This window comes from Lissotriton vulgaris, chromosome 1_1 (genome assembly GCF_964263255.1).
Source record: "Lissotriton vulgaris chromosome 1_1, aLisVul1.2, whole genome shotgun sequence".
In the NCBI taxonomy this organism is placed as follows: Eukaryota; Metazoa; Chordata; class Amphibia; order Caudata; family Salamandridae; genus Lissotriton; species Lissotriton vulgaris.
The window spans coordinates 803,033,312-803,055,049 of NC_141685.1; positions in this window are offsets into that span (position 1 = coordinate 803,033,312).

The window sequence follows — 21,738 nt, forward strand, 5'->3', positions numbered from 1 at the left end:
TAATTGGTTGCAGTAGGGCACCTGCACAGCACAGGCTTGTCCAATGCATCCTTTTGTTGCAGATAATTGTACGTTTGAATGGTGTTTAGAAAAGCTGTATTCTGTAGGATCCTGGAAACTAATGAGCACAAGACTGTTCCTTTTCACTCTCACCTAATTGGATCGTTTTATGGGAACTACATGCAGGAATAGCAAATGCTGGAATTGTGTGATTTTAGCTAGTGCAGAGTAGGAGATGTCGGGTACTCTCTTTATGGGAGAACTGGTTTACTGAACTGTGCCTTCCAAGTCAGCTTTATGATAGGCCGTCCTCTTACTTATATGACTGATTGATTTGAACTGCATTTAACTAATGAATACATGTATTGATTATTGATTGATTAGAACTTGATGACTTGCTTTCTGTAACTTTTAACCTGTAGGGTTTGATACGTAACTATTCTGCTTCCTTGTGATGCATAATGTGCTTCGTGTTATCTAAATGTATTAATTTGATTTGTTGACCAGACTCAGTTTCGTACACCAGTTCTTCAGATAGCACTTTATCGGCCCCAAATGTGCACAAAGAAAAGCACTAAGACACTTGGGTGAGCACATAAAAGAATAAAATGAAAGGAAGGCTACTGAAGGCTCCCTTGGCTCTGACACAGCCCTATTGTATTTGTGTTTTCAAACAAACAGGACTTTTGATTGGAAAGCAATCCCTCATGATGTTCAGTCCCAGCAGTATAATAGAGGCGGAGAATATAGGCAAACGGCCAGGTCACAGATGAATGCTCCATTGGGAGGAGCCAAGACGTCATTGACAAAGTTCAATCCATTGGCTGAGAGAGTCTGGCGTGAAGCTAGTGCTATGCAGCGGGGGATTTACAACGTGACGCTTCTAGGGAGATGTGCCACGTTGTAAAGCCCTGCGCCACATGAAACCTGCTTCAGGTTTCATGTGGGCGTTCCGGTGCAGGGGGGGGGGGGGGGGGGCATTCCGGTGCAAGAACGCCTCCGAAAAGAGCCTGAGTGAAATCTACAAGATTTCACCTAGTCACTTTTCCGGCCCCGCTGCGTCAAAACCTTGTGCCTGCTTGAAGCAGGTGTAAGGTGTGACGCACCATGTGCAAGATAGGCCGGGTTGGCTCAGTGCTGGAGTTGCGTTGCGCCCGCGTCACAACTCCAGCACTGCAACAACGTTACGGCTGCAGATGCGACACGCATCTGCATTTCCTTGCGCCATAATGTGCTGCATTGTAAATGCGGCGCATCCGTGGTGGCGCAAGGATTGTAATGCGTGTCGCAAGTTTCCTGACGCATCCCTGCTAATTTGCAGGGATGCGTCAGGAATTGTAAATCTGCCTCTAGGTCTGTTTGAGAACTGATCTGTGAACCTAGACCGTTTTATACCCTCATATCTAGAAATTCATATTCAGAAACTAACACGTTTAAGAAATGCTACTCAATCCATAGGTAAATAAATTATTTTAAATTGAACCTCGTTAACATTAAAGAAATGTAGTTTCATGAATTTGAAAGAGTTTTATCACATTTTTACACGAGGTTTGTTGAACGATTTATGCGACAAATATTTTAATGGCTTGGCTCCTACACTGGCCTTTAGGACCAAGCCAGACTCTTGACCCGTCCGATTAGCCACTGCATCCTTGTATTCATGCAATTACCGAGTACCACTACTAGACCAGCTTAGGAGTGCCAGGCCTTTTTCTAACCACTCAGGGCTTGTCAGCCATTTGCTAGACGTGGTTCTACGCTCCTTTAGAAAATGTTCGAAATCAGCAGCGGAACACGCGCCCCCCTCCAGGGAAAAAGTAATAGATTTATGACAAGCAAAAAAACAACCTTGTTACTCAACGAAGCTTGTGCACTCACCCTAATTCCTGAGCCGGTCACGCGGCAGCCAATTAGCACAGAAGGATGGCTCATTTATCCCGCTCTGGAGTTAAGGTAATTAAAGTGTCATAGATACGCTCATTACCATAATTAACAGGGATTTCTCTGCTTTTCATTTTTTTTCTTCTCCCATCCTCAAATTTAAACGCAGTGCCTAGTCGCGAAAGCGCAAACGTGCGATCGGCAGGGCACGGCTGTTTCCCAGCAGTGGTTTCAACAATTTGCATAATAATGAGGCGACGCTAACTGAGGAAGAGCCGCAGACGATCATTAAAAAGAAAAAAATTGTCGGATTGTCTGTTGCACGTTCGGGGGAGAGGGGGAGGAATTCTTGGGGGAAACAGAGTAATTGTGGTGCCTGAGATGCCGAAGAAACGATTAAGCAATCAGCACATCATGGGAACAAACTGTTTTATTTCTGTAAATTGGATTATTTTCGTGCTCTGCTGTGGCCTGCAGGCAGTGCTCGTAGCGGCGGTAGCTGGTGATTGGCATTCCTCACAGTGCTGATGTTTAAATAACACCAATGCATATGTTTGTGTAAGTGTTTAGTGCGCGCTGCACTGAGGCACACTTCAACAATAGGCTGCCATTTAGACGCTATTTACAAGGCCCGTACGCCACAATAAGGCTGCCTTTTGGGGGCTTATTTACAAGCCTCTTACGCCTCAATAAGGCTGCCTTTTAGGGACTTATTTACAAGCCTCTTACGCCACAATAAGGCTGCCTTTTAGGGGCTTATTTACAAGCCTCTTACGCCACAATAAGGCTGCCTTTTAGGGGCTTATTTACAAGGCCCGTACGCCACAATAAGGCTGCCTTTTGGGGGCTTATTTACAAGCCTCTTACGCCTCAATAAGGCTGCCTTTTAGGGACTTATTTACAAGCCTCTTACGCCACAATAAGGCTGCCTTTTAGGGGCTTATTTACAAGGCCCGTACGCCACAATAAGGCTGCCTTTTAGGGGCTTATTTACAAGCCTCTTACGCCACAATAAGGCTGCCTTTTACGGGCTTATTTACAAGTCCCTTGTGCCACCGATGCGTCACTTTTAATGTTGGAAAACATAGAGGTGCTAAGGGGCAGTGGAAAGTGAGAGGGCTGCAGATTGGCAGTAGCACTTAGAGAAACAGCACAATATTTTGTGAAATAGCAAATATTTTTGAGGACTTTCAAAACAGAGAGTGGGCCTGCATTTTTGTGTGTGTGTGTGTGTAAAACATCCTGGTGAAATCCGACAGACATCTCACCATAACCAGCTGAAAGAACCTACATCAAACTATTTGTCGGAAAATATATTTATTTTGGGGGGATTATAACAATCCAAACTCCCCCTGAAGCTACACCCCTGGAAGTCAGCACTCATGGCGCTCCTACATCTCACCTGGTAGCGGGAACACCGACCTCCTGCCCTAGGAGGGGGTGTCATGAATGAACAAAGACCCCTCCCGTGTGATTTTTGTTGCGACCCAAGGGGCTACTGCAAAAGGAGTTCAACAGACCATAGGGCACTGGAGCACCTGTGCAGCTATTGCCCACACCTGGCTAGCGCTGTGTCCGGCACAATGGCAGGGAAAGAGGGCATCCATGGGGGGGTGCAAGGGTCATATCTAGCCACCGGTGCCCCAGTGTCTGAAAGGTCTGTCTGAATGCCTGTCCTGAATGGATCATGAATGTCGAGAAGGAACCCCCCGTTGACGATGTCTGCATGAATGTGTGTCTTCTACAGACACCCCCCTTGCATGCGCGTGACTTAGCAACAGGCCTGGGGAGACTGTGTTTTCTTTTCACAATGTTTCCTCTAATGCTTGTACTATTTTGAAGGGATTGGGTAATCTGCAGGAGCCAGAGTCCTCACGTGCTCCTTCCCTTTCACTACTCAATCAATAAATCAGAGCATTTATAAAGCGCACTACTCACCCGTGAGGGTCTCAAGGCTGCATTCCATGATGTTCTACAAGACCACAGTCTCTTTGATTCTTAAATGAAATTTAACATAAGGCTGTGACTCCTGGCCAACTAAGCACAGTTGATAAATATACCCGACCAGATGACGCAGTGTCATAGCTCCAATAGGTCATCAATACACCAATAGAGTGACAGAGGAGTAAACCTTGCATCACATCTCCATTTACCTCATATATATACACCACCATAAATGCTAGTAATATGGAAAAAGTCCATTAGTCTTCGGCCCCTTCCTTTGATTTACAGGTATCCGGAGATATTTGGACAGGCCACCTCACCCACTTGTGTCGTGGCATGCTTCATCATTGGTGACCTACCACACAGTGGAAGGAGTAATTTCGTCATGGTGGACTGAACCGGATTCGGGGAGTTCATAGCTTCACTACTACAGAGTGTCCAGTGAGCCCTTCTACCGCCTTCCCTCCTTCCTATCCTGCCGTCTTTCCTTTCTCTCTGTGACTCAGTGTACCATCGCACCTTGTTCACCTTGGCTTCTTCACTGCATCCGTGCCCTTTCAAGTGTGGTGCCTGAAACCTCCAAAGCCCATATATCTGTTATGTTAGGTTATTGGCATTTGTATTGTTCATGGTTTGTCTCTGGAATAGGGCTGCATTGCATTCTAAAGTATGCAAGGGAACTTTCTAAACTCTCTAAGGTTTCATTACAGATTGGAGTCTGGTTCGAATTTGAAAGATTTCATATCAGTGGTGTCAAGTTTGATGCATTTAAAGAGTTTTGTCTTAATGTGTTGTCTTGTAGGGTACTGTGTGATTTGTCTGGGTACTGGGAGATCTCTTGAACACAGTGATGCCCAGTGTACGGCATAACTGTGCTCTGTTAAAAGTGTGCTCAATGTTCTCATCATGTCCTGTTGAATACAACATTCTGTTAACAAGATGAAATCCAGCTACATGGCACAACTGTGCTGTATTAATTGTCTACACTGTGTCCTGCCTAACATCTACTGATTGCTGTTGTGCTCCGTTTTGCAATTGGAGATGTGTGCTGTTGTGAGCGCAGCAGGAATGCTCTATGGTATTACATAACTGTGCTGTAACACATAGTTATACAGGGTGCCTTTTAATCTCTGATTTTGAGGGCTTTGTTTATTTGGCGTTGAGTGTTAAAGGAAGTTCTGAGCTACTCACTTTAGGTTGCTGGTTGTATAGGGTGCATATGGTACGTTTCTAATAAGATGCTCTGCTAGATATTTGGAAGTCCATGGACAGCAATACAGAGAGTACTAACACGTTAGTGGCCACATGTACACAACTTTTTGCTGGGTCACAAACCGTTTGCGAATGCAAAAGGGTTTATGGCATGTACAAAGCCCAAACAGCAATTCGGTAACTTGTTATTGATTTGCAATTTAGGTTTTGAGATTTTGTATTGAGAAGGGGCATGTTAGGAGCATCCCTTTATAGTAGCGACTCGCTGTGCCATGTAAAAATGTTTTGCGAGCGAAATGTGATTACAAAACATTTGCTTTTTACCACCAAATTCAACTTTGATGGTAACCCATTCGCAACATTTTTTTTAAGAGCAGGCAGTGGTCCCACTCTTAAAAAATGAAAGTGAAAAGTTTCATTTTCTTTTTGAAACTCATCTAGTTTTCCTTTTAAGGAAAACAGGCTGCATTAAAAAACAAGCATTTGCAATGCAATAGGTCTCGCAGTTGCGATACTTTGAGCTATTGGTATTGTAAATGACAATGCCTTTTATTTATGTGTTTTAAAAACCTGCAAGCGGTGCGTAAATACGCAGTTTGTACTTCTAGTCCTTGCTCACCAGAAGCAAGGCTGGCAGTAACTGCACCTCTTACTGCCAGCCTTGCTTCGGGTGAGCAAGGACTAGAAGTACAAACTGCGTGTTTACGCACCGCTTGCAGGTTTTTAAAACCAGAGAAAATCCAACTAGGAGTCTCTTTTTGTACAATGCAAAGACTATCTGCCAACGAAAGATGAAAACATTACCCACAATTAATCCCACATAACACCAATATAAGCTACCACATTCAATAATACATATAACACCATTCAATCTTGGTGCCAAATACTGTATGTCAATGGGGCTAACCAGTGCAATGACAGAAGCAGCATTCTATCAGATGAGCGGAAGATATGTTAAGCACAGATTTTTAGCTTATTTAATTAAACCACACCCTTCATTATATCGACCACGTCCCTTGTAGAGACCCTCCTCCCGCCCCTCAAGTTTTTTCATCAAGACCATCAAGAAGTGCAATTGGGTGCGGTGACACCAGGGCTCTTCCCATGGGCCTGAAATCCACTTCCTGTGGCTGCAACAAATGAGTAAAAAAGACAACATTCCTCTATCCATACTGAGGAAAAAAGTTACTAAAAATCAATTGGAGGAAACGTCTTGAAATGTTTTGAAATAACTTCTGACACTGCATAGAATAGAGCGATCCAGGTAAATCACCCAAACTGAATACTTAGTTTAGTACAGAGGATTGAATACATAAAGGCAACATTAGGCACAAATGCTTCGACTGACCGCTACACTTCAAAATGAGCGATTAAACGATGAACTATCTGGAGACAGCCACAAACCTTCTTTGATGATGAAATGATCGAGAGACGTTCCTGGCAATGCAAATATTTATGCACAGGAGACATCATCCCTCCAGCCCCTCACTGACGGTCTGATCTGGTGATGTCTCCATCCCGACCCTGTCAGTCCATGTGACTAGCTATCTCTATTTCTCCTCATCCTGCTCCCTCAGGGTCATTCACCACCTACCCACTTCTTTCCAATAGCTTCCCCTGTAAGTGTCTGTGTGACCTGTACATCTCTTAGTCACTTGCTGTTTCCTGATGTCTCCTCCTGCACTCCTGCTGCCTAAGTCTTTGTCACTGGCTGTCGTTGACAGCATTTGTGTCCCCTTCTTTACCATCTTGTCCTTTAACTTCCCATGATCCATTAATTCTGATTTCTGGTGATCTCCTGCCGATCTTTCTGCCTTGCGCTCCAAATCCATGCCACTTGCAGTCTCTTCCTGCCTTCTGTATCTGCCTGCCATTTCACACTATAACCCCTGTCAATAGGTGTCCCTTCCTTACCTCCCCTCTCGCTAGCTGTCTCTGTTTACTTCATGCACCACAACCCCTACTACTATTGGGTGCGTTAGCTACACTGTACCTGTCTTTCCGACACGCTGAATCCTTTCCATTGCTGTTTACTAACATCATTTGTTTGCCTTCCCATTTACACAATCCTTTCCTCCGACTGGTGGTCTGTTTACATCCTGACCAAGGCCACTAGGATTATTCGGGAGGAGAGAACCGGAAGGGTGGAGCATGATTGACTAAATTATGTATCAATAAGAGGCAAATTATATTGCTGCTTGTGCTCTGATGCAAGCGCTGGTCCGCAGACAAGCTCTACAAAGTATGTTGAAATAATACGAAAGCCCGTCAAGCTATGTTTGAATGTACTCCACACCAACAGCAACGGACCAGCTTTACTGCGTGTGCTCTGATGCAAGCGCTGGTCCGCAGACAAACTGTACAAAGTATGTTGAAATAATATGTCACAAATATGCCTACCTTACGGCTCGTTTTAGCGTAAAGTCCTACAGAACTACCCAGGCAGCAGTGGCTTTTAATTTCTCATTAAAGGCCCGTCCTTGCATTGTTTTAGCCTTGGAACAATATCGTAGAGAATTACACAAAATCTCATTGAAACAAGTTCCCGCCGGGCCGCCGCGCTGCCTGCGACAACCCGGAAGCGGTTGGGCAGCCGGCCAATCGCAGCGCGGCCCCAACCGGAAGTCCTGCCCCCATCGCGGCGCGAGAGAGAAGAGACTGTCCGAGGAGCCCCGAGGGCTCCTGATCGAGTCCCGGTCCCGAGATGGGGGACCGGGTGAAGAGCGGCTGGGCGCATGAAGAAGGCGGGGCTCTCATGTGGTGAGAGTGCCCCGCAAAGCGCAACCGCCGCCCGAGAGGCACGCCGAGCACCGCCAGAACAGGTGAGTGTGTTGCGGAGGAGGAGGGGTGAGTGGGGGTGGGGTGTGCGCGTGTGTCTGTTGTAGTGTGTCTGTGCGTGCGTGTGTCTGTCTGCGCGTGTGTCTGTTAAAGGGGGGTGCGTGTGTGTATGCAGTGTGTGTATGTGCGCATGCGTGCGGGAGCCTTTGTGTGAATGCGAATATCAGGCAGGGCGACGCGACGTGCGCGCTCACGAGCTGCAATCTCCAGGAGGACAGGCTCGTCACAGTCTGCTGTCCACATTCCCTGGAAAGCGGCGACATTAGTTGTCTCCCTAGACAGCAAAGCTTCGCTTTGCTTACGTCTAGGTGAGACCTAAAAAACTTTGCTTTATTTATAAGTGTTAGAACCGGGGGTCTCTAGTTGGCAGAGGTAGGTACCACTGTCCAAATAGGGACCCTTGCTTCTATTCAGGGTAAGGAGGATACACTCTTTAGATAACCCCTGCTCACCCCCTTGGTAGCTTGGCACAAGCAGTCAGGCTTATCAAAGGCAATGTGCGAAGTATTTGTACCAACACTCACAGTAACACAGTAAAAACACCACAAACTGACTCCACAACAGTTTAGAAAAATAAAGGTATTTAATCTAAACTACACAAGACCAAAACAACAAAAATCCAACATACACAGTTCAAGAATATGGTTTCAAATGAGTTCTTAAGGTTGCGTTAAAATAATCCACAGTTGCGTCACGTTTTAGCCAACAGTAGCTTTAGATGTGACAAAAGTTCCAACTGAAAGCTGTAGCGTTAAAAAGCAAGCGATGCGTCACTCCTGAGACCCTGGGAAGGGGATGCCACAACCCCGCTGGACGTAGCGGGCCTGTTGCAGTGACTCCGGTCTGTATGGGGAGGGATGCGATACCTTGCGTGGATTCCGGTGCACAGGTTTCGGTGGAAGCGGCTTGCAAAAGGTACGATGCAACGATCTTCGGGGCGGCGACAATCTCTGGTGCGCAGCTCAGCGGCGATCTTCTCCTCTCGCGGCCCCTCGATGTGATGGCTCTGCGACAACTCTTGTTGTCCAATGGAAGAGTTCTGTATGCATCTGAGAGTTTGGGTGTCTAGTAAGGATTTAGTAGCAATATGCAACAAATATCTAATATACACTTAATACATAGAAAATCAGAAAATACTTCAGATATAGGGTGACATTGATATAAACGAATACAAATACAAATAAATTCTGGTAAAAGAGTGCGAGTTTACTCTTTTGATACAAATTGAAACATTTTGTAATATTAAAAACAGACATAGATATCAATAAACATAATTTTATACAGGTAAATTCAAAATAAAAAGAATCACGGATTTAAGTCGACGCGGCGTTTCGGTTTTCCTTATAAGACACCTTCTTCAGGACCGATTCTAAAAAAGTTTTTTAAAAAACATGAGATTACCCACTGTTTGCTGTTTTATGCATTTTACACATTTCAAAAAAACTTTTTAACAAATATTAAAAGAACTTTTCCACTCTTCATAACAAATCGCTCTATGTCAGCCTAACCTTACGCATTTATACAATTTAAATAGACAACATGATATGGTGTTGGTCTAAGACAGACTTTACTAAGTACATGGTTCGTGGTTCATTCCTTTACTAGTTCTATGCATCTCAAAGCTATGGAAAATCAATAGTTATTGCTATAATTCCAAACCAAAACCCCTCAGAGTTGTACAGATCCAAAGGTCAGTATGTACTTGTTGTGGTACATATTCAGATACATGGACTCATATGGGAGTTGTCCCTGCCAGTCACTTGTATATTTTGCAACTGGGAGTCTGAAAGTAATAATAATGTTTTGGCGGGCCCGGACAGGTCACCTTACCTTTTAATACTAGTCTTTATGTTAGAGTCCACTTTAATTTTTTGTGGAATGTTGTGCCTCAGTTTTGTACGATCTGTTGGCATTGGTTGAATTTTGTTCTGAGGCTGTCTATCTGTTTGAAAGAAGCAGGGTATTTTATTCTTTCTTGTCTCTTATGGATTTCATACATGCTAGTTGTATTTTAGGGTACTAGGTATACTTTATTTAATCAGATGTCAGGCCTTCCACACTGTGCGAGGGAGCCACCATTGTATTTCTGCATGCAGAGTTTCCTTTAAAAACAAATTGTTGGGGAAATTACTCTAGTGTTAGGGAAGTCCATGTGAGAAGTAATGGCTGTGCATTCTGTTGTATTATAATGCGACGAAGGCAAACTCACCTATTCTCTTGGCGTCAAACCGCTGCAGTCAGTTGCACCTATGTCAGGATTTGCACAGAAGGTCTTCAGGGGTTGTCCTCCCGTTCTGATTCTTTTATCCCACTGCACTCTATAAATAAATTTTAGGAGGCATGTGTTGATTACATGGTTAGTTTGTTTGTTTTTCTTCTACACTGGGCTATTTATTCCGCGCTCATTATGATTATTTTGAATTTAAATCTTCGATGGTTAGAAGTTTAACAAAAATATTTTATTTTTGTATGTATTAGACCCGTGACGTGCACATGAGAATGTGGGAGTCTACGATCTCAAGATTAAAACTAGGAGACCCTATTTGTATTCTAGTAGGCTTACATCTGTGTGTATATGGGAATTTGGGAGTGTCTGTTGGTTGTCAAGCTATGCCTACAATCTCAAGATTAAAAGTAGGAGACCCTGTTTATATTCTAATAGGTTTACATCTGTGTACAGGGATCCCCGTTTTTCCCTGTCCAGTTTGTTTTACTATGGTCCGTGATGGTATCTACTTTAAAGAGTCGTCAATCAAATGGGCACTTTCATTATTTGCACATACCGTTTTCAATAGTTACGGCCTCCCTGCTCCTCGTCACAGCGTCGCCGGTTCTCTTCTTCGTTTCAAATGCGATCGTGATAGTTTGCCGTTCATTTGGGCCTCGTTTATATTATGGGAACGCTGATTGGTTTCCTTCATTCATGATCGCTCATTGGTCGTAATTTGGCCAATCCCGATTCAGTCGTCAAGGAGATATAACGCGGTTTATCTTCCTGTTTCGCCTTCATGCCCGCGTTTCTATTTATGTTCCCTGTATTGTGATTGGTTTAAAACCGGCCAATGAAATTGCTGTTGCTGTGGCAACCGGACGCGATGTTACTTACTTCCCGGCTGACTAATGCTTTTTTGACGAGTGTAGCGTCGCGTTTTCAATATTTATTTTATATTATAATCAGGCCGAATTGCCTCTGATGTCTGAGCTGGCTTAAATATACACATATCTCGTCACGGTTGCTAATTCTATGATGGAATTTTTTGGGCGCGTTATTATATGTGTTCACTGTGTTGTGGTAGGATAAAAATTCCGCCCGCCAGAGGTGTCGTTGCTATGTCAACTGAACGCATTTATTATTTTCGTTCCTTTTGTCTGATGCGTTTTTAAAGAGTGTAACAACTTATTAAGATGTTTCTTGATGAACCAGGCCTCATTGTCTCGGAATATCGGGGGCCGGCCTTAATTTCTACATAGCTCAATGTAGGTGATTTTTATAAGCTGGAATTCTTTACCACGTGTTAGGTTGCAATGATAGAGCCTGTACACGGCCGGTCTCTATATTTTGTGTGTTCGCCTAGTTGTGCTTGGTAAAAACTCGGCCAGTCAAGTCAATGTTGCTTATATTTTTACTGTTAAATGTGCTTTTCAAGGGATTTATATGTGGCCTGTGCTGATGAATTTTTGGATTAAGGATGATAGTGCCTGCTTGTAGTTAAACCCAATGTGGTTATCTTACAGATGAAACCGCGATTACTTTTATGAAATGTGAGAATATCTATGATGGGTGGAATTAGCTAATCTTGTGTTGGAATATGATTATTGCGTGCTATCTGTCATGTCCCTGTTTCTCTCTCTATGATGGATGTCAATTATTTGGGTTACATACTTTAATATAAACCTATTTTTAGTCTACGGTGGCCGTGTGTTCCCCCCTTAGTTGGAACACCTATGTTTGATTTAATTAAACCTGTTCTTCGTCACTGATGGTATTATATTGTCACACGAGGTGTATCACGTATGTGATGGGAAGGATTAGTACAGGGAATTGCCATTAAAGTTTCCTAATAAACTGACCCATGCTACTCAGACCGGGTCAGATTTTGATTAGTGCACAATTTGTTCCCAGTCCTCTCTACTATTTAAGCCACATCTCACGCTATTGAATCTAGACATATAGAACTGTTCTCTTTTTTTCCATCTTTGCATTTGAGTTCCCTCCTCTAGTGTTCAGGGTCACAATTTCAAGGCCACACCATCTCAGATCCTCTACTTTATGGCCTGTCGACCGCCAGTGATCAGTCAGTGGGGCGCCCTTTTTATTATTTCTGATGTCTGATTTGTGTTCATTGAGGCGCACACGTACCTCTCTGGATGTTTCACCCACATAGTATAACTGGCAGGGACATTGTATAAGATATATCAAATTCTTGGTACGGCAGTTTATAAAGTTTTTGATTTGTACTGTTGTTTTCTTTGTAATGATAGGACTGCCTTTGATGATATTACCGCAATTAACACAACCCTGACATGGGAAAGTTCCCATGGGCAAAGGTGCATTGTTTATACAGGGTTGAGGTTGCTGTCTATTCTCTCTATAAGTATGTACCAGCCTGTTGAGGATCGTCATATTTCTTCGAAAAGAAAACATGGGTTTAGTTAGTTTTTCTTGAGCTTTGTTAGTGATTAGGTGCCAATTTCTATTCACTATGTTTTTGATTTTGTTGCTAACTTGGCTGAAATTAGTTACAAAGATTAGTGGTTGTGTTTGGGCAGAGGAAACTGTTTTTTCTTCGAATAGAGTCTCCCGGTTGAAGTATTTCGCTCTTTTGTAAGCTTGACGTACCAAACGTCTAGGGTATCCTCTTTCTAAAAACTTTTGCTTTAGGACTTCAGCATGTTTCTCATAATCTCTCATTGCTGTACAGTTTCTTTTTAACCTTAAAATCTGTCCGAACGGGATGTTGTTTTTTTGACAGGGTGGGTGATTGCTGTTGAAATGGAGCATTGTGTTTCTGTCGGTTGTTTTGGTAAAGAGTTCCACGTTAAGTCTGCCCTCCGTATGTTTGATAATTATATCTAGAAATTCGCATTGTTCATGGCTTTTATGTGAGGTGAATTTAAGGTTAGTGTCGCCTAAGTTAAGCCATTCTAGAAATTCTGTTAGCATGTCCATTTCACCTGTCCAGATAAAGAAAATGTTGTCTATATATCTAGACCACTCAGTGATGTTATCAAAGAAGGGCGCCCCTGGATTGAATATATGCTTATCTTTGAATCGGGAAACATACAGACAGGCCAGGCTCGGAGCAAAGGTGGCTCCCATGCTCGTGCCCTTGACCTGTCTGTAGAGATCCCTCTCGAAGAGGAAGATGTTGTTTTTCAAGACCATTGAAATACAGTCCACTATGAATGTTTGGTGTGCTGTTAGGTCTTGCCCTTCGTTGGTCAGCATGTCTGTTATCATCATGATCGTGCTATCTTGTGGAATATTGGTATAGAGTGCCTCTATATCTAAAGTTACTAAGATTTGGGTGTCGGGGTTAAAATTGAGGCACTCTACTTTTTTGATCATTGATGTGGTATCTTTGATGTAGGCTTTTTGTTTGACAACCAAAGGTTGTAAGAACACATCGGCATATTTGCTGAGTGGTTCGGTTAATGAACCTATACTAGATTCCACCCATCATAGATATTCTCACATATCATAAAAGTAATCGCGGTTTCATCTGTAAGATAACCACATTGGGTTTAACTACAAGCAGGCACTATCATCCTTAATCCAAAAATTCATCAGCACAGGCCACATATAAATCCCTTGAAAAGCACATTTAACAGTAAAAATATAAGCAACATTGACTTGACTGGCCGAGTTTTTTCCAAGCACAACTAGGCGAACACACAAAATATAGAGACCGGCCGTGTACAGGCTCTATCAATTCAATTCAAGAAGTCTTTATTCGATTATTTCATCATAAAAGACATAAAATACAGTTTATACATATAAAACATCTAAAACAAGTATTAAATCATCATTAGCAGGCTAATCAGCTTCTTGTTGCATATTTACAAAATTTACAATAGTGCTCAAATAGATGCAAGTTTCGTCAGATAACAGGGCCTAATTGATAAACAATCACTACTTTTAATTGTCTGACATTAAGGCGGACATATAATGTTCTGGGGTAAAAATCACTTAAAGTCCAAACTGATATAGGACCATCCCCTATTTGTGGCTGCCAGGATCGCAGGTATGGTACGACATATTTATTTCTAAACTTTACGAGTACCAAGTCGCCCACAGTGTTTTTCGCGAGAGGTCCTAACCAGCCTACCCTTCGAACTCCTAATATGGTCCCGTCTAAATTGGAGGGCAGGGGTCTATTTTTAGTGAGCCAGTACACTACCTTATTCCTTAGGTCCTGCTGTCTCTCGAGTTTTCCCTTTGGGAGTACAGGTATTCCTGAGAGAACACATACAACAGGGGCTGCCTCTGGTGGCAGGTGTAGATGATTAGTTTTGTGGGATAAAGTGTCTTGACTAGGCACTATTCTTTTATAAGAAGAGTTGTCTTTATTCTGCCCAGCCCTAGCCCTAGGGTAAGAAGAATGTAATGGCATGGCGGCTTTTTGGATATTTACAGATATCATGTGTGGAGCAACTGGTTGTATACTGGAGATCTTGCTTTGTGTGATGGAAATTGGCATATCTATAGGGGCTGGGAGCTGTGATTGTATGGGTTCTCCCATGGTTTTAGTGGCTATTGCTTTGACTTTCATAGCTTCCTCGACACCCCTAAGCCTATCCTCTAGGCTAGTTATTTTGTCAATCAGCGGAGTTATGATTGACTTCATCATGGTTTCGAGCTCCAACAATAAAGAGGCCTGTGTGGGTGCTTTCAAAGTCGCCGTACTAGGAGTATTGCATAAAGGTGGATTATAATGTACTTTTGGTGTTTTGGCATGACTGCCCGCATGTTTAGCCTCAACTCTCTTCCTTTTGGCAGAGGGCACCTGGTTGGGGGTTACCGGTAGAGAGTTTGCTGTTGGTTGTATTATGCGGGACGTTACCTGTGGAGTGTGAGTTAATTTGGAAGAGCAACTAGGCCCATAATTAGGCCTAGATATTTCTGGAGACAAAGGGTCGTAAGAGGATTTACACAATTGATTAAGTTCATCCAGTAATGATAAAGCCGGGGCTATATTAGCAGACTGAGGCGGGGAACCCAGAGTGAGAGAGCTGTCTAGAACTGGGGATCGTTCTATACTATCTAAAGCACTTGCAGTGGGCAGTATGACACGCTTAAAATATGAATCCATAGTTCCCCTATGCAAGTCACCCTGGGAGGAAATGTTTCTAGGGTCCGCTTTGCAAGACATCGTGTAACGGGTATCAACAAAGAAAAATTAATTGTACTAAGACAGTATCAAGAGCCTTGGAAGGGGCCTAATAAAAGGACCGGAAATAGTCAATAGGTAACAGTACCTTTAGTCAATGATCCTGTAGGATTGGTACAAAGACCAAGGGGGGTGCCCCGACCCGACCTCCTCTGGCCTTTGATGGCCGCAGATGGCCCCGCCCTTGTCCCGGGCTTCTCCCGGGACGGTCCTGCGCGCTCCCGCTTAGCGGGTGATGGCCTTGCCTTAAATAGGTAGACCGTGAGATTGCAGGCGGGTCGTGGTGGACAGGGAGAGCGGCCAGGTGTCGAGAGGCGCGGTGTGCAGAGGCTTCTGGTCTTGGAAGTCCTGCCCCGCACGCTCGCAGCCCTGGTCCAACACACGCAGCACAATCAGGCTTCCCAGTGACTCAGGTGCACAGCGGGACCCGCGAAGCGTGTTCCGCAAGTTGTGAAGCAAGAAAGGGGTCCAGGAGAGCCCTTAGTCCTCAGCAGCAGTCAGTAAAATTACAAAGGTGTCCCACGTTGATTTCTCCACTCGAGCCTTTGAGGGATTGCAGGCGGGGCGTGGTGGACAGGTAGAGCGGCCAGGTGTCGAGAGGCGCGGTGTGCAGAGGCTTCTGGTCTTGGAAGTCCTGCCCCGCACGCTCGCAGCCCTGGTCCAACACACGCAGCACAATCAGGCTTCCCAGTGACTCAGGTGCGCAGAGGGACCCGCGAAGCGGGTTCCGCAAGTTGTGAAGCAAGAAAAGGGTCCAGGAGAGCCCTCGGTCCTCAGCAGCAGTCAGTAAAATTACAAAGGTGTCCCCTCTATCATTGCAACCTAACACGTGCTAAAGAATTCCAGCTTATAAAAATCACCTACATTGAGCTATATAGAAATTAAGGCCGGCCCCCGATATTCCGAGACAATGAGGCCTGGTTCATCAAAACACATCTTAATAAGTTGTTACACTCTTTAAAAATGCAGCAGACAAAAGGAACGAAAATAATAAACACGTTCAGTTGACATAGCAACGACACCTCGGTCGGGCGGAATATTTATCCTACCACAACACAGTGAACACATATAATAACGCGCGAAAAAATTCCATCATAGAATTAGCAACCGTGACGAGATATTCAATTTCAATTCAAAAACCTTTATTTCGGTAAGAATATTACCATAAAAGACAGTTGCATTACACATATGTTAAAATAAGTTTGTACAATGAATATAAAATGCATAAAAAATGTATAAAAACATTACTGGAAGACACCTGGATGTAGGCAACAGAACCATATTCAGTCCACAGTTCAGAGATATTTCCTTCTGATGAACCAAAGGGCGCCCAGGTATTTGGCCATTGCAAATACAATTTGGTGGGACATGTCAGTTTTTAAAACTCTGTAAGCCTGCATGCACTTGTAGAATCCCAAGTTCCTGCATAAGGGGACAATCCAGTGCCTACGAATCCCCTGGTAAACGGGACAAAAGAAGAGAATGTGGAGCTCACTTTCATCGGTTGTTCTGCAAGCAGGGCAGGTACTGCTGGGATCTTGGTTCCACTTGGCCGAAAAAGATTTAATTGGAAGAGAGCCATGCCTCCACTGGAGATATAATTTCCTCAGTATGTTCGGATAGATTTTATCTAGAGTCAGTTCCATATTGTACTCCGCTTTATGGGAGAAAAAGGACTCTGTTAAAGACCCAGGATCTTGATGGTTTAGAGTCTGTGAGAGTTTAAGTTCTCGATAGGATCTGGCTAGATCTTTTTTGGGGAGGGTTTGGCACTCATTCTGAGGGTCGGACCACAGGCCTGAGAAACCTACAGCCACAAGTTCGTGCTTAATGTGGGCAAGCCATTTGATTTTTCCGGCGCCTGGTGTGGCTAGGATCTCTCGTAGACCTTCTCTGTAGCTATCCAGTTCTGGGGTTGACCATAGTCTACGCCAAAAAGCCAGTGGACGTAGAGCTAGCTCCTCGTTAAGTGGTCGTAGGCCAAGGTCCATCCTCAGCGGGACGAGAGGGGTGCTCAATGGTAACCCTACCAGGTTACGAATGAATCTGTTTTCCACCATCAGTAGTTTGGATGTATTTACGTGGCCCCGTGACGAGATATGTGTATATTTAAGCCAGCTCAGACATCAGAGGCAATTCGGCCTGATTATAATATAAAATAAATATTGAAAACACAACGCTACACTCGTCAAAAAAGCATTAGTCAGCCGGGACGTAAGTAAAATCGCGTCCGGTTGCCATCGCAACGGCAATTTCATTGGCCGGTTTTAAAACAATCACAATACAGGGAACATAAATAGAAACGCGGGCATGAAGGCGAAACAGGAAGATAAACCGCGTTATATCTCCTTGACGACCGAATCGGGATTGGCCAAATTACGACCAATGAGCGATCATGAATGAAGGAAACCAATCAGCGTTCCCATAATATAAACGAGGCCCAAATGAACGGCAAACTATCACGATCGCATTTGAAACAAAGAAGAGAACCGGCGACGCTGTGACGAGGAGCAGGGAGGCCGTAACTATTGAAAACGGTATGTGCAAATAATGAAAGAGCCCATTTGTTTGACGACTCTTTAAAGTAGATACCATCACGGACCATAGTAAAACAAACTGGACAGGGAAAAACGGGGATCCCTATACACAGATGTAAACCTACTAGAATATAAACAGGGTCTCCTACTTTTAATCTTGAGATCGTAGGCATAGCTTGACAACCAACAGTCACTCCCAAATTCCCATATACACACAGATGTAAGCCTACTAGAATACAAATAGGGTCTCCTAGTTTTAAGCTTGAGATCTTAGACTCCCACATTCTCATGTGCACATCACGGGTCTAATACATACAAAAATAAAATATTTTTGGTAAACTTCTAACCATCGAAGATTTAAATTCGAAATAATCATAATGAGCGCGAAACAAGTAGCCCAGTGTAGAAGAAAAACAAGCAAACTAACCATGTAATCAACACATGCCTCCTAAAATTTATTTATAGAGTGCAGTGGGATAAAAGAATCAGAACGGGAGGACAACCCCCCGAAAACCTTCTGTGCAAATCCTGACATAGGTGCAACTGACTGCAGAGGTTTGACGCCAAGAGAATAGGTGAGTTTGCCTTCGTCGCATTATAATACAACAGAATGCACAGCCATTACTTCTCACATGGACTTCCCTAACACTAGAGTAATTTCCCCAACAATTTGTTTTTAAAGGAAACTCTGCATGCAGAAATACAACAGTGGCTCCCTCGCACAGTGTGGAAGGCCTGACATCTGATTAAATAAAGTATGCCTAGTACCCTAAAATACAACTAGCATGTATGAAATCAATAAGAGACAAGAAAGAATAAAATACCCTGCTTCTTTCAAACAGATAGGCAGCTTCAGAACAAAATTCAACCAATGCCAACAGATCGTACAAGACTGAGGCACAACATTCCACAAAAAATTAAAGTGGACTCTAACATAAAGACTAGTATTAAAAGGTAAGGTGACCTGTCCGGGCCCGCCAAAACATTATTATTACTTTCAGACTCCCAGTTGCAAAATATACAAGTGACTGGCAGGGACAACTCCCATATGAGTCCATGTATCTGAATATGCACCACAACAAGTACATACTGACCTTTGGATCTGTACAACTCTGAGGGGTTTTGGTATGGAATTATAGCAATAACTATTGATTTTACATAGCTTTGAGATGCATAGAACTAGTAAAGGAATGTACCACGAACCATGTACATAGTAAAGTCTGTCTTAGACCAACACCATATCATGTTGTCTATTTAAATTGTATAAATGCGTAAGGTTAGGGTGACATAGAGCGATTTGTTATGAAGAGTGGAAAAGTTCTTTTAATATTTGTTAAAAAGTTTTTTTAAAATGTGTAAAATGCATAAAACAGCAAACAGTGGGTAATCTCATGTTTTTTAAAAATCTTTTTTAGAATCGGTCCTGAAGAAGGTGTCTTATAAGGAAAACCGAAACGCCGCGTTGACTTAAATCCGTGATTCTTTTTATTTTGACTTTACCTGTATAAAATTATGTTTATTGATATCTATGTCTGTTTTTACTGCTGTTTTTAATATTACAAAATGTTTCAATTTGTATCAAAAGAGTAAACTCGCACTCTTTTACCAGAATTTATTTGTATTTGTATTAGTTTATATCAATGTCACCCTATATCTGAAGTATTTTCTGATTTTCTATGTATTAAGTGTATATTAGATATTTGTTGCATATTGCTACTAAATCCTTACTAGATACCCAAACTCTCAGATGCATACAGAATTCTTCCATTGGACAACAGGTCTTGTGGACCTGTGAGAGTGGGACATCCCATAATTCCTACACATATTCCCCCGAGTCCCAGACAACTACTAAGAGGGGGCCTCCTTATAACTTTTTTTCTGCGACAACTCTTGCAGCGATGTGATGCGGTATGCAAGCAAGCGGTGCGACGATCTCACTTAGTGACGACAGGCTCTGCGATGATACTCTCAGCAATGGTAATCTTCCTGCATCGGACAGGTGCGTCCAGCAAGTGAAGGATGCGACGACTCTGGCGACGATCTCGACCTTCGTGGCGGCGGGAATATCCTCGCACTGACGGGGATGCGCTCCGCAAGCGAGCGATGCAGTAAAACTTGTAGAAAGTCTTTAAAATCTTAGTTTCTAGCTTCCCAACACAGGTACAACTTCCCGAGGCACCACAACTGGCCCAAGCACTCTAGGAAGGACAAAACTCTCGCAGCAGAGTTCAGGGAAGCTGGGGGGTGAAGTCCTTTTGTTCCTGGGACTTCTTAACAGGGAAACAGCTCTTCTTCAGGCCCTTGGAGATTCCTTCAAGCAAGGGGACACAGCACAAAGCAAAGCCCTTCCCCTCTCCTTGGCAGCAAAGCAACTGCAGGTCAGTCCAGCAAAGCAACAGCAGGACAGTCTTCCTTCTTCAGCCTTCCAGCTTTCTCCTTGGCAGAGGTTCCTTCTTGATTTCAGGATAATCTCATTTTCTGTAGTCAGGGGTCCTGTACTTATACCCCTAAAAGTCTTTGTTCCCTTTGTGCAGGAGGGCTCTGAGCCCTGTCAAACCAGTTCTGGGTGTTCCGTGAGCACTTTGTTTTCCTGGCCTCTCCTTTCCTTTCAGAAAGAGGGGCAGGGTTGTCAGCCACCCAGCAGGAGGTGGAGCCAGCATTGTGGAAAGCAGGCACAGCCCTATTCAGACCCAGGTGCAATCCGTTTCCACCACTCTAGATGCAGATGAAGCTATTCAGCCCAGGGATGGCCCACTCAGCCTCTGGGAGCCACCCAGCCCCTGTCACTCACAAACCAGACAGTCAATTCACAAACAGGCCAAGGCACACAGAAAGGTCAGACAAGAGAACAGCCACCTTCTAAAAGTGCTGTTCTCAAACACAGGATTTAAAAAACACATTTCCTAACAGATGTGTTATTAAATTCTGAGTTCAGGGATACCAGCCTTTTATGACCTATCTTGCTCCTATGGGAAGATATGCAGGTAACCACTGTAGCCAGCATTTCCCATGATAGCCTATGGGCAAGATATCCTTACAATAATGAAAAATGAAAATGGCTGTAATTCACTACCAGAGCATGTCACCTGCACTAGTACATGCTCTACCTTTCACACACACTGCACCCTGCCCAAGTGGGTACCTTGTGCTTTCCATAGGGGTGACCAATGTGTACAGAAAGGGAAGTGTTAGACCTGGTCAGTGAAGACACTGACTAGGTTGACATGGCAGTTCACAGACTGCACACAGGCACTGCGGTGGCAGGCCTGAGACACCATTTTAGGCCTATTCATGTGGGTGGCACAATCAGTGCTGATGGCCCACTAGTAGCATTTGATTCCCCAGCCCTGGCACACTCAGTGCACTTTACTAGGGTCTTCTTAGTGATACAAATATGCCAATCATGGACAACCAATTACAATAACAATTTACACAGAGAGCATATGCACTTTAGCACTGGTCAGCAGTGGTAAAGGGCCCAACGTCCTATTGCCAACAACCACGGGTCAGGAAAAACATGAGAGGAAGAAGCAAAAAGTTTGGGGATAACCCTGCAAAAAGGGCCATTTCCAACAATAAGCGAACACAGACATGGTGGTCTGCTGTCCCCAGAAGGCCACCATCCCTGTGGTTTTAACCATTCCTAATGGGTCACAAATTGTGACCTACATCATGAATATAATTAGGTAGCTCTATTTGCGTCCCACTGGAAATTGCAAATGAAACTCAATAGAGTTTTGTACAATTGAAATTGTGATTTCCCTAATTGCGATTTGCATGGAGTCGCAATTAGGAACTCCCAATTTCTAATGCACATACATGTGGCCCTATGTAATTTACTTCAGATAACAATCATTATTAGGGCTGTGTGAAATTTGAATAATTTACTTTCACCTAATTATGCGAAAATACGTGTAATGTGAAATGCAAATCTC